Source organism: Peromyscus eremicus, chromosome 23, assembly GCF_949786415.1.
Source record: "Peromyscus eremicus chromosome 23, PerEre_H2_v1, whole genome shotgun sequence".
Classification (NCBI taxonomy): domain Eukaryota; kingdom Metazoa; phylum Chordata; class Mammalia; order Rodentia; family Cricetidae; genus Peromyscus; species Peromyscus eremicus.
The window spans coordinates 14,810,361-14,822,923 of NC_081438.1; the positions used below are offsets into that span (position 1 = coordinate 14,810,361).

General features: G+C 50.0%; 1 protein-coding gene across 2 annotated transcripts in view; it reads right to left on the minus strand.

Annotated features, from left to right (window-relative positions):
- Ccdc92 (coiled-coil domain containing 92) overlaps positions 1–5,281 on the minus strand; it is a 28,016-nt gene extending 22,735 nt beyond the window's left edge. The window contains exon 1 of one of the 2 annotated variants that reach the window (XM_059249520.1): positions 4,812–5,281. The gene's annotated coding sequence lies outside the window, so the exon portion shown is untranslated. Of the gene's footprint in view, positions 1–4,551; positions 4,720–4,811 lie in introns of those variants that run through there. The other variant, XM_059249521.1, reaches the window with a different exon arrangement.
- Between the last annotated feature and the right edge of the window lie 7,282 nt (positions 5,282–12,563).

Here is a 12,563-nt window from a genome sequence, read left to right on the forward strand (position 1 = left end):
ACAACCAGAGCGGTTACACAAAAAACCCTGTCTCAAAACACGAAAACCAAACAAACAAAAATCTAGATCTTTCACCTAAACAGCTGGGCAGCTGTGAGACCTCTAGGCACTCCCTTCAGTTACAGGCATTGATGTGGGAGATAAACTTGTGTTCTGTCATCAGAAGCCAAGCTGAAGGCATCAATGAACTTAACTACTTCGTGAGACGCCCATGTGGTGGCTAGGGTCAGTCAGACAATAGTCCAAGTCCTCAGTCCACAGCTCTTCAGGTGTAATGTGCTGTGCCCCAAAAGCTGTCAGGCAAAGTTCACCACGTTCTAGAGCCAGTCAGTGGCATGAAGAGCTGCTTCGAGTCTGAACCATGGCCAAGACACAAGAGCACCCCAAAAGACCACTCCCGCCTGTCTCTAAGAAAGTCTTGCTCTGGCTTTTTTTTTTTTTTTTTCAGCTTAATGTCCCTCTCTCTTTGCTCCCATCAGTGAGGTCTGGCCTTGGTGTTCTCTTCACTGGACCCTAATACCATAGTCTTGATGCCAAGACAGACTACCAAAAACTGCCTCAACCACTTAAACTTTGTTTTATATGTTGGGTGTTTGTGTGTGCACATGCACTATGATAGACATATGAAGGTCAGAGGATGATTTGGGGGAGCTGGTTCTATTATACAGGATGTGGGGATCCAAATCAGGTCATCAGGCTTAGAGTAAGTGCCTGGGCTCAGTTTCTGTAAAGTACTGCCAGGGTGCTGCAAAGCCCCCTAGCCGGCCTTTGACCACTTTCTTCCTGGGAAGTATTTTTACTTAAGACCTACTGCCAAGTGCAGTCTACACATCCTTCTTCCCTGGCCAAAGGACCATCTCGCCTTACCCAGAGCAACAGGGAAGTCCACAAGCAACTGCTTTCGTGGCTGAAAGATGCTGTTCTCAGCTTCTGGAGGTTTCTGGTCTGGTCACAGATATCCAATAAAAAAATAACGATGACACACTATGAAAGACAAAGACTGACACACCCTGAAAAGGACAGCCAGTACTGGTGACCTCTGCTGTGTTCTTGTCTCCAAGGACTTTCCTTATCCTCCCTATCAAAGGGCAAGACTTTGGTGCCTCTCAATGTGGATTTGTTATCATGTCCCTAGTCAGGGAGGAGAAATAACCCCTGTGCCTTTTGCTTAGGGTGATGTATGCGATGGCTGGAGGGAAGAGTTTAAAAAAAGCTTCTTTGATATCACAGTACAGCACGAGCATGGCTTCCTACTTCATCCATCACTGGAGAAATTAGGTTAGGAACCATTAGCAATCCCAGGGTAGTCATCCACAACAGGGACAAAACTTGCTCTTGTGAAGCCAGTGTTTTATGCACCACCCCTCCCCCCAATGATATCAAAGATGGCCCTTTTCAGTGTAATTTTTCACTTCGGGGTAAAATGTGCAACCTTCAGATGTCCAGGACCACAATGATGCTGGGAACTGCAATGTGCAGTAGCAGACATACCTTAAGCAAGGTCAATATGAAAATGGACTTCCAGGCTCACAAACTCTAACTGCACAGTAAATGGGAAGGCAAAAGCCCACTACAATGGCCTAGGAAAGACTCCCATGACAACGGATCTCGTGCAGAGCCTATATGGTGGCTCACAACCATCTGGAACTCCAGGTCCAGAGGATCCAACAGTTTAACTCCACTGGCCCCGTGACCATCCTGCTGCACTTCAGACCTCTGTGCTCCCAGGAACCTGCTCTGTTCATCGGCTACAGCCCAGAGTGCTAACCCCAATCAGTGCACACACCTGGGAGCTTGGTCATTCTTCTAATGGTGACATCCTTATTCCCATTTATTCTAATGGTGACATGCTTATTCCCATTGTCAATCAGTTCATCAAGATTGACATAGCACAAAAAAAGGCACATCTTCTATCTTCTTCAATTATAAAGCCCCTAGGCTGTCTAGTTTCATGTCAACTTGACACAAACTAGAGTCTTCAGAGAGGAGGGTGCCTCAATTGAGAAAACGCCTCCATAAGATCTGGGCTGTAAGCAAGCCTGTGGGGCATTTTCTTAATTAGTGACTGATGTTGGAGGGCCCAGCCCATTGTAGGTGGGGCCACCCCTGGGCTGTTAGTCCTGGGTTCTGTAAGTAAGAAGGCTGAGCAAGCCAGGAAGCAGCACCCCTCCATTGCTTCTGCGGCAGCTCCTGCCTCCAGGTTCCTGCCCTGCTTGAGTTCCTGCCCTCACTGCTTTTGATGATGAATTGTGAGTGAAATAAACCCTTTCCTCCCCAAGCTGCTCTTGGTCATGGTGTTTCATGACAACAATAGTAACCCTAACTGAGACAGCCCCTTTTGCCCTCTCTCCAATTCACAGTGGTTCTACTTTTTGGTTTTGTTTTACTCTGGCTATATTTAGAAACCATCCAGAAAACACTGAATACAACTACTTTAGGTAGGTATGACTCGACTGTTTTGCTATGAAGCTTGAGTCATATTTGAGTAATGAAATAAACAAAGTAACACGCAGAGCAAGCACCAGAATCATCTCTTTGCCCTCTATAACGTCCCCGCTCAGGAAAGCACACTTTTACAACCTGCTGACTCTCAGAGAACAAATGGTACCACTTCATTTGTAGCAAGAACGACTTCTTACTTCTTTATAGAGAAGATACTTCTCTTGACTAGGTGGTTAGTACAAAAAGGAAAGCCAGAGAAGTATATAACACATTTCCAACACACTCATGTGGGAGCGCTTTACAATCTCTAAGGTCCCGAAAACAACACAAAATAGGGTTCGAGTCACCTCCCACATCAAGCAGGGAACCCAGTTACAATCTTCCCAGGATTCAAGTGGGTGTCTGGGGATGTCAATATGCACACAGCTGTAGAAGCCAGCAGCACAACATTTAAGAACAAATCCCCAGAGCTAGGAGGGAAACAGACATCCTGGAATCCAGTGGCCACAGGAACCCTGGGAGACACTCTAACAGAACACCTGCACCCACCCACACACAGCCCTCCAGACCTGAGCTGTCATTCATGCGGCACTGGGAGGGAGCCCGGGGAAGGGTAGCCCCCCTTCTTTTCGCTGCTGAAGTTCTGATCGTAATTTTGCTTTTATAGCACCAGGGATGCTGTCTTCCTGTAAGTACTCAGTGTCCTCTTCCTTGCTCAGGAATTACTCTACAGCAATAAAATCCCTCCTGCACGGCAGACCTTCAAATGTCTGAAAACCATTAGGACACAGGCCCTTCCCTGCCAAAAGCTTCTGTGGGGATGGAACATCAGAGCCTACCTAGCTGGTCTGGAACTTGCACTTGCAGCAGGCTGTATGTACGGCCCTGCTGGGCGCCTGGTCACTGCCCTCAGAGTATATGAAGTTCAGGAGATAGTTAACCTCAGTTAATAAATGTGTCGCCCATTATGCATTACGATCTATTTATGGCTGACCTTGTTTTAGACAGAAGAAAAAAAAGCTCTGCATATTTTCTTGCCAGAAATACAAGAGAATGCTTTACAAGTATTTCTTAAAAGCATCAACATTGTAATTAACATCAGTCCTGCCGCAAACACATCCTGACAATTAGATAATGAGGCTAAATCGATTTTCCAACCCAGGACAGATGAGCATTAAGAACCCAGAATGAGTGAGCTATTCTAAACAAAAGGATTCATGTGTCTGAGAAGAGTCAATGTCAAAAATGTCTAATTTCCAAAACATTAATTTGAGATATTTAAGTGTGTTACAGGAAAATTCTGGTCCATGCTTATGCTGTGTGGAGCCTTGCGTTCAATCTTCCACACTGCAAACCCAAAAAGAAAAATCTAAACGAAACTAATTGATTATAATATGCTACAGAGAAGAAGCAATCCAAATTATTTTAAGGCTTTTTAGTAGTGGTATACCCGTGTACACAAGTCTTAAAGCCTTTCTTCCAAACATAATATTCAGCCATTTTGGTGAATAGTTCGCCAAAAGGAAAACAAGAAAAACTGGAGGTAAAAGTCATTTGGAATGCTAGCGTCTTTTTCCTTACAACTGAATGGCGAGAGAATGCCAGGGCATTCTTGTCTGTGCACATAAAAAATACCAATGCTATTTAAATAAATTCCAAACTTAGTTTGTAGACAGCGATCCTGTTTTTAACACTCTTTTTCTTTGAGACAAGGTCTCACCATGTAGCCCTTTGGCTTGTCTGGAACTCGCTATATAGCCAAGGTTGGCCTTCAACTCGGAGATTCACCTGCTTCTGTCTCCCGAGAGCTGAAATTTAAAGGCGTGCGCCATCACGCCCAGCTGCTTTGACCACTCCTAAAGGTGTCTGGAAGCCCGGACTTTGTTATGAAACCGACTGGTGCCACCTGTCACAGAGCACGGTCACATTTTTCTCCTCGGCCACCTCACTGTCATCAGTGGACTAGACCGTGCAGCGAAAGGTAACTCGAGGCTTGACATCAGCCCGCAGGGCCGGGTCGAGCCCGAGGAGACCGACCGCAACCCGGGGAGAGCGTGGCCAGCGCGCGCGCGTCCGCGGGTCCCCGGGAGCCCGGGGCGGAGTACTGACACGGAGCCTCCCGGTCGCCAGGGCTGCAGGTCCGGGATGCTGCAGGTGTGGCGCGGGCGGGCAGCCGAGGCCCACGGCATCCCACCGGCTTCGGGCCGGACCCCGGGGCGCTGCCCCGCACCTGCAATGCGGCTCGTCCTCCGCCCGGGTCGGCGGTTGCGGCCGTTGCGCCGCGCCTCCCCCGCCACGCCGGTGCGCAGCCCGGCGCCCAGCCCCGCGGGCGAGCGCCTCCTCCTTATCCGCGCAGGTGCGCGCCTCACCTGCCACGGTCCCTCAGGCGGCGGCGGCGCTCGGCCTGCTCCTCGCGGTGGTCCGCGGCCCATGGGCAGGGACGGTCGGAGCCGGGTGCGCAGCGGCCCTGCCGCGGGGCACGGAGACTCAGGAGACACCGCCCGGCCGGCGCATCCCGCCCGCTCCCGGAGAGCGCTCGCCGCAGTGCACGCTGGGAGCCGTTGGCGTCCGGGCTGGTCCTCGCACCCGAGGTTGTCTTAAGGGGAGGATGCGGCGCCGACGCGGCGGCGGCGGCGGTCTGCTGGCGAGGGGAGGGCCGGGCCGATCGATGCTATTTCTGCAGAGGGGAAGGGGGCGACGCCCCGCTCCCTGCCGACTGCGGCAGGGCAGAGGCGAGGGCGAGGAGGAGGAGGAGGAGGAGGAGGGAAAGACGGAGGGATGTCAGTAACACGCAAGCGCACTGCTCAGGTGCGGCCGCACTGCGGTTGCCCTTGGTAACCAGGGCGGGGTGGGGCGGGGACAACGGAGAGGTGGAGCCGCCGAGCAGCGGGAAACGCGCCTGCGTGCGTGTGCGGGCGGCGGAGGGGGGCGGGGACTTGGAGCCGCTAGGCACGCATGCGTGCCGCGCCCCCTCCTTTTCTCCCCGCCCCTCTCCGGGCGGGGGAAGGGGAAAGGGGGAGGGGGCCCGGCCTCGCGCGTGCGCACGCGCGCCGTTTCTCCACCCCCCCCCTCCGCCCCCCGCCCCGGAGGCGTCTGGGTGTGCGGATCGCGCGCGCGTGCGCGCGAGTCTCGGAGGCGCACCTGTGAGGTGTTCCCCGCCCGGGGGGAGAGGGCCGGTGGGCGCGCGCCGAGTCCGCGGCCTAGGCGCGCTCCGCAGTCGCACTTGGGAGTGAGTTGGACCGGCCGACGGTAGTGTGTACGTCTGTCTGTCTTGGCTTTTCAGGACGGGGCGTGGGCCGCCGAGCGGGCTAGGGGCGGAAGGCGATGGAGTCGGGGGAGGGTGGGTGAAGGAAAGGAAAACAAACCCCATCGCTCCGCCGGGCCTGGGCCGCGGGCATGGCGAGGAGGGAAGGTCAGCGCGGCGCCCGCTGCGGCCCAGGCCCCGGGCGGGCCGGGGCGAAGCTGGAGAGGCCCCCCCCGTGGGAGCTGGACTCCCCGGGCCGGGCCCCATTGTTGTCGGGGGCCGAGGCGGGCGGGAGCGCGGCAACCCTGGGAGCCGAGGGCCGCGCCCTGGAGCGGATCCAGGCGGGTCCCGGGGAGGGCGGTAATGGCCGCGCGCGCGCGCGCGCGCGTGCGAGCCGGGGCGCAGGATGGGGGGCGCGGAGCGGCCCGCTGCATGGCGCTGTGGCCTGTCCTTTCCAGCCCTGCACAGCCCCGGCCGAGGCCGCCCAGCATCCCGCCGAGGTGATGAGGACCCCCCCGCAGCCCCAGCAAGCCTGGCTGCCGCCGCCGGACGCCTCCATTGTCTGACCACCGCCTGGGCCCCCAACCCCCCTCAGCTCCCCGCAGGTAAGCCGGCCGGAGGTGCGCGCAACTCCCCTGCCGCCGAGCCCCACGCGCCCCCTCTCCCTCGCGGCCTCCCCTTCAGCCGCGCCGGCCGCGTCTCCAGCCAGGTCTCCGCTCTCCGCGAACTCGGCGGCTTTATGAGACCTTTCTGGCCAAACTCCCCGCAAGTCGGTCTCGGGGATGCGCCCGTCCCCGTCCGGAGTTTGGAGTGTGCCCCTTGCAACAAAGGAGCCCCGGGATGGGAAGTCACAGTCCCACGCCAGTGCCTCCTTGCCAGGGACGGTGTGCGCCCTTGAAACCTCGGATCGCTTTAAAGGGGTGGGAGTCCTTTAGAGGGCCCTCTACTTACTAGGTAGAGGAGAAAAGTAGTGACCTCCTCGTCCCACCCTCAGGTTAAGATTTAGAAATTAGCAGTAGGTGAGCGAGCGGAGGAAGATGTTTTCTTGTAAAGCTGAATGTAGGCACAGATGACAACTCCATCAGCCCATCTTCATCCACAACTATTATGCACGTGGTGTGTACCCTAGAGCTTTAAGAAATTATTTTATGTGAGGGCTTTTTTTTTTTTTTTTAGTAGAGTACTAACTAGTTATGCATTTTTCCCCTTTTACCATGTCATGCTTTAACTCGTTTTTCAGAACGGTGGCCTGGTGCTCTAGAGTTTGGGTCTGTGGTTGCTTGTTTAACCGTGTCTCACAGTGATGGCAATTGAAGTTTGAATTTTATAGAACGACTTTTAAAGATCAAGTGGCGTTCTGTGGTAAGATGGAATTTTATTGGAGAGAGCCACAGAGCCATGCTGACTCTAGGATGGAAATATTTATGGTGGGGGGTTTCCTTGGCTAGAAATTTACAGTTGGGCATCTTCTCAGCCCTCCCTGAGGGGATTGCAGACTGTTCTGACCATGGCTGTGACCTCGAGGAGGACACTGAGAGCCTCCCTTTCTATAAAGGTCTGTCTACTGCACAGACCTCACTGAAGCCATGTGAAAGTTGGAGAGAGTGGAAAGCAGTAACCCGAGACTGGTTTGATTAGTCCTGGTGATACCCAGCCCCCTCCCACCTGCAATGTAATGGGTATAGTTTTTTTCATCAGATGAGCAATAGCATAGATAACTTATGACAGTCAACTTTGAAGCTTTTAAATTTCAGGTCCTGGTAACAATTTTTCTGAAACACTGACAATACTGTGTTTCTAATGAATATTTTACAAGGCACATTTTTTCCTAGTGATTTTTCTACTCCTAAAAAAAAAAGCACATTAATTAGTTAACTGGATCAGAGTGTCTTCAATCTGCTTAGCTAAAATCTTACTTCGACATTTAAACCAACTTTTTTTTTTTTCCTGTTGTACATTCTCTGCGTGCTTTCCTATGGCTACAGAAGATTCAGGTTACCTCTTAGTCCCTTTCAGGAAAAGGGTCTCCTACGAGTTTGTAGGTGTGTCAGAAAGTTTTACCAGCTGAGATAGCGATGAAATGGGGTAGCATTTAAGATACAGTCAATTCAGTCAGCACCTTTTGTAGCTCTGGGTTTTTGTTTGTTTTTCATTCAGACGTATGTGAGTACCTAAAGCAGTTTAAGAAAACCCAGTTTGGCCTTGTTCTCTTAGAGAGTTTATAAGCTGTAGAGGGACAGACTAGGCTATCTGCTGGGAAAGTTAGGCAGCACCTGCTGGGAGAGGGCATACAAAGGAGGACCACGTTTTAGATTGAGGGCCCTGAATGCCTCCTCCATCCCCCTGAAACAAGATTTAAGCTGGGATTTGAGGGATGAGTAAGCCCTGGTGTCAGTGAAGTAGGGGCTAATTTTCCAGCAGAGGAACAGCGTGTGGGAAGGCCTTAAAGAGAGGGCAAGGAGTGCTCATTGTAGGAGCTAAGGCATGGCTGCATGGTGGTTAGGGGAGAGTGTAACCTGGGGGCAGATGGTCTAGGGCCTTTACTCGAAGGGCAGGTTAGAAATGTGATTTCAAACAACCTCTCCAGTTGCCACATGCAGAAAGTGGGGATGTGAGATGGAGATTTGAAGTGGGAAGACCACACTGGCCATTTCACTGTACTCTTCAGGGAGAGGCAGCCTGGTTCTTAGAGCTCATGGTGAGTTCACACCACTAAAGTGAAGCCAAAATAGATGGCTTGATTTTCTTTTTTTAAGACCCGGTTTTTTCTTTTAAGAAATGGGACTCAATAAAAGCAAGAGCAAAAACACTTTTCCCCCACTCCAGGGCCTTCCAAGTACTTTCTCTGTCATTGAGTCTATGTTCCCAACCAAAAAGGCACTTTAAAACACACAACACACATATTTTCCAGAGGATCTGGGTTCAATTCCCAGAACCCACTGACAGCTCACAACTGTCCAGTTTCTTCTGTCTTTGGGCACCAGGAATGCACATGGTACACAGGCACACATGCAGGCAAAATCCCATACACATAAAATAAAAGTAAAGATCTGTCCAAATTTCGTCAGTGATACTGTGTAGAAAATATTTTTTTAAAACATTAGACTAAGCAAGTAGATGAATTTGCCGAAACCTCTGACAGCTTCTGGGGGTCATCAATGTGCCTGAAGCTCTGACAAGATCAGGAAGAGCTGAAGATGACCATGGGGAAGCTTGGCATTTGGGTGTGAGGGGCGATTGGCTTGGAAAGAGGTGGCTTGGATAGGTGTCTGTAGTGCGCTATTGAACAAAGACAAGCTCCATTCTCTTTTTGTAACATACAGAACAAAATAGTTACGTGTTTGATTAGAAACAGAAAAATATCTAGAGAGTCCATGGAAACTGGTTGATTCTGCAGGGAAACCCTGGGAGCCAGTTTCCCTTCTGTGTGCTTTTGTATTTCCTGGTGTTTATATGAGCATTAACTTGTAGGAAGAGGCTGTGAGTTCTGTCCTTTAACAGAGAAGAGTCACTGTTCAGTGTTTAAGGGGTACAGTGCCAGTGTATATTCTTATGTTATATTAGCTGTATAGATTGAGCCTCACAGTACTTGTGTTTCCTGGCATGGGAACTGTTAAAGGAATATTTTTAAATATAGTAAAAAGCTTTATGCACAGAATTATGTAGAATGATCTTAAGGTTTAATTGTAAAATGGTGATGATATATTCACTAGATAATGTTGCCACTTAAAATGTATACCAAGGAAATAAATTAAAAAGCTATGACTGTTAGGTAAAGGAAAACCAGGACACACAGCTAAAGACTTGATACAAATACACAAAAATTTCAGTAGTCTTCCACTAAAACCTGTGAATGGAAAAATGTCTACAAGAAATTAGATAAAAAATCTTAAGAATTGTGGACTTTGGGTATTAGGGTTTTGAGCTACTTAATGTAACCTGTCCTTTCATAGTTACAAAAATTGTGTGTATTTACAATGGAATGTTTAGTTTTACAAATTATATTATATTGGGGACCTGTTAGCTGCATAATAAAAGGTTGTGCTCATTCATTCACTCATTCATTTTTAAGCAGGGTCTCTGACTGTCTTGGAACTCACTCTGTAGACCAGGCTGGCCTTGAACTCACAGAGATCCTCCTGCCTCTGTCTCCTGAGTGCTGAAATTAAAGGCATGCGCCACCAACCCTGTTGCATGTTCTTTTAAAGCCATAGACGTTTGGAAAATGCAGTGCAAGTGAATGGGACTCATTGAGACATTGTAAGCAGAGTAAGAACAATCTGATATTTTCATTAGAGTGGATGAGGGAGGGAGGAGGCTTCGGGAGAAACAGGTGAAGTAAATGATGTGTTTAGAGAAGACTGGTGAGGTGAGGGTACGAGACTTGGTAGATGAGGCAGGTGGTGTCTGGGCTTCTAGCTTGGACAGTTGAAAAGATAGAGGGTCCCACTTAGCAAAATAGGTGCTATACTGAGACTAGGGCTTGGACCCACTGAGTTAGGGACTTATATACAGGTCACGTAGTTTCTTCCTGTGGCTTTGTGAGCGTCCTTCGCTCTCTGAAGTGTAGTGCTCTGCTCCGTCGTTGAAGTTGTTTCTCTGTAGTAGTGTGTTTTTGAAATATGATTATACATTGTAAATTGTTTAAGCCAGGGCATGTCAGTACAGTTTAGCCTGCATTGTTGGTGTCAGATGGAATTATTGTAGATGTCCTGGCTCTGACTTTGATGATATTTGGGTAGTCTAGGGTTGCTTTGGGCGTTAGTGGCCCTGCTTTCAGTCAGAGTAATTTCTGTAATGCTGATGTAAAGAAGGCAGGACTTAGGCAGAGTGGCACTCTGGCCCTGTGTCCAGAGGACTGTGCTGGCTTGACCCTTAGAGGACAGATGGCAGTTTGGGAGTTGGTCATTTTATTTAAAGATCACATCTTGAAGAGCAGATGAGCACATGTGGAGACATACTGGGCCAGAGCTAGGGGGTGCGCCCAGAGGACAAAGCCTTTTTCTGCAGATAACCAAAAAGTTTCTGGGAGAGGAAGGAGGGTGGTGTCGTTGGGGGGGGGGGGGGTCTTGATGGGAGAGGCTTTCTGAGGAGTGCAGCATGAAACTGAGTCTGTTGTGGCTCATGTGAGGGTCAGTGTGGCTACGCTCTGCCCAGTCTCCTACTTCTGTTTCTGTCCATCTGCACTTGTTGCCCCTTCTTGGAACTCCCTCTTCTGGATGTGACCTGCACTTTCCCAGAATGGCCGTGTCAGAAGGTCCTCCCAGTCTCTCCCCAGCTAACCTCATAGATGCAGCTTGGCTGCACAGCTGTGGGTTCTCTGGCAGGCACCAGTGCCTTACCTCGGTGATGCTCTTCCACTCCCATTTACAGGTTCATGGTGCTGAGTCCAGAGTCGAGTCCCTCGAGTGTATGGGAACTCGGCTCAGTGTTTGGGGAAAAGTAAGATGGGGGTGGTGGTGCTCAGAGGTCTCTGGAATTGGAAGTTAGGAGATTTCAGGGGTGCGTGTGTGATACTTTTAAATGATCTAGAGGTGTGATAAAGGGAGCAGGGTGATACAGTATTTGTCAGGTTGATGCTGATAAGCCCGGGTTTAAAGGAAGGTCACATGTCCTTGTTGGAGAGTCACAATGGGAAGGTGAAAGAGGAGTGTGTTTTTGTTATTTTGTCAAGTGGATTTGGTCTTTAGAAGAGCTGAGGGTGTGTGTGGGAGAAACAGCCTTGTGTATCTCAGGCTGGCCTTGAGCTCATTAAGTGTCTGAGGATGATGTGTGCTATTTCTGTGTGTTGCTAGCTGAGCACTTTGCCAAAAAAGCTACATACCCAGCCTTGGAAGAAGAGAGGTTTTAAAACAGAATTTACTTTTAGAAAGGGTTCTGGCTACCTGTACTTGGAATTTGTATTGCTTCGGCACCTGCTTCTCTCTTTAATGTAGCATCTCTCAGTAATGTTATCCCAAAGCTCATTTATTTTTCATAGCCTGCAAGTTCATAAAATAACCATAACTTATTTCCACGTCTAAAATAGATGCAGTGTAGCATGCTCCATGCTGTTGTGACAGCTTATGAGAAAGCCGTGGTAGCCGGAGCAGAGCTCTGTCCATGGACTATGTCCCCGTAAGTTCACAGTGAACCAGGGAAAAGAAGCAGTGGCCTTTGTTCTGCAGAGCTGCTGCTGTTTCCCTGGTCTCCCCGTTCATCTTCATATTTACACTTGAACACTTCAGAGTCAGCACTGCTCCTGCTGTCAGGTCTCTGCTAATGTGCCTGGTAATGTACTGTACTGCTTCTACCTTGTAATAGAACTGGGTGCTAAGCCTCGGCTGAAACCAGGAGCCTGCATGAAAGCTGCATGAATCAAGTGCACATTCCTAAGGTGTTGGGCAGCCAGTTAGAGGCTACCTCCAAAGTGACTTGTGGACTGGGCTGAGCTGTGGATGGCGGAGCTGTCTCTGAGTTGTGTTAGAGTGCCCTCTTGAGGTGATGAGATGAACTTTTTTTCTGTAGCACCCAGTTGAGAATCAGGGCCAGATGGTTGAAACTGGGAATCAAAGTGGACTTGAGATGGGGTTACAGAGTCCTTAGCTGAGGATAGAGGAGTTTCTGTAGCTAGGGAAGAATGCTAGATGGAGGTAAAGGAGTATGGCTTTCCAGTAGCCTGTGAGAGAAAACAGAAGTGGCCACTAGTTACTGGGGAAAGTGGGTTTGATTGGTGTCAGCAGTACAGTGGAGAGAAGGCAAGGCCGAAGTCAGTCCTGAGCCCAGGTTGAGGAGGGCATCTGGTAACTAGAGGAGGTGGGGGGTAAAGTGTGGCTTTTCTTTAATGGTTGTTAAATGCTGAAGAAGAGGAACAAGCCAAGGAGACAGTTGGATAAGG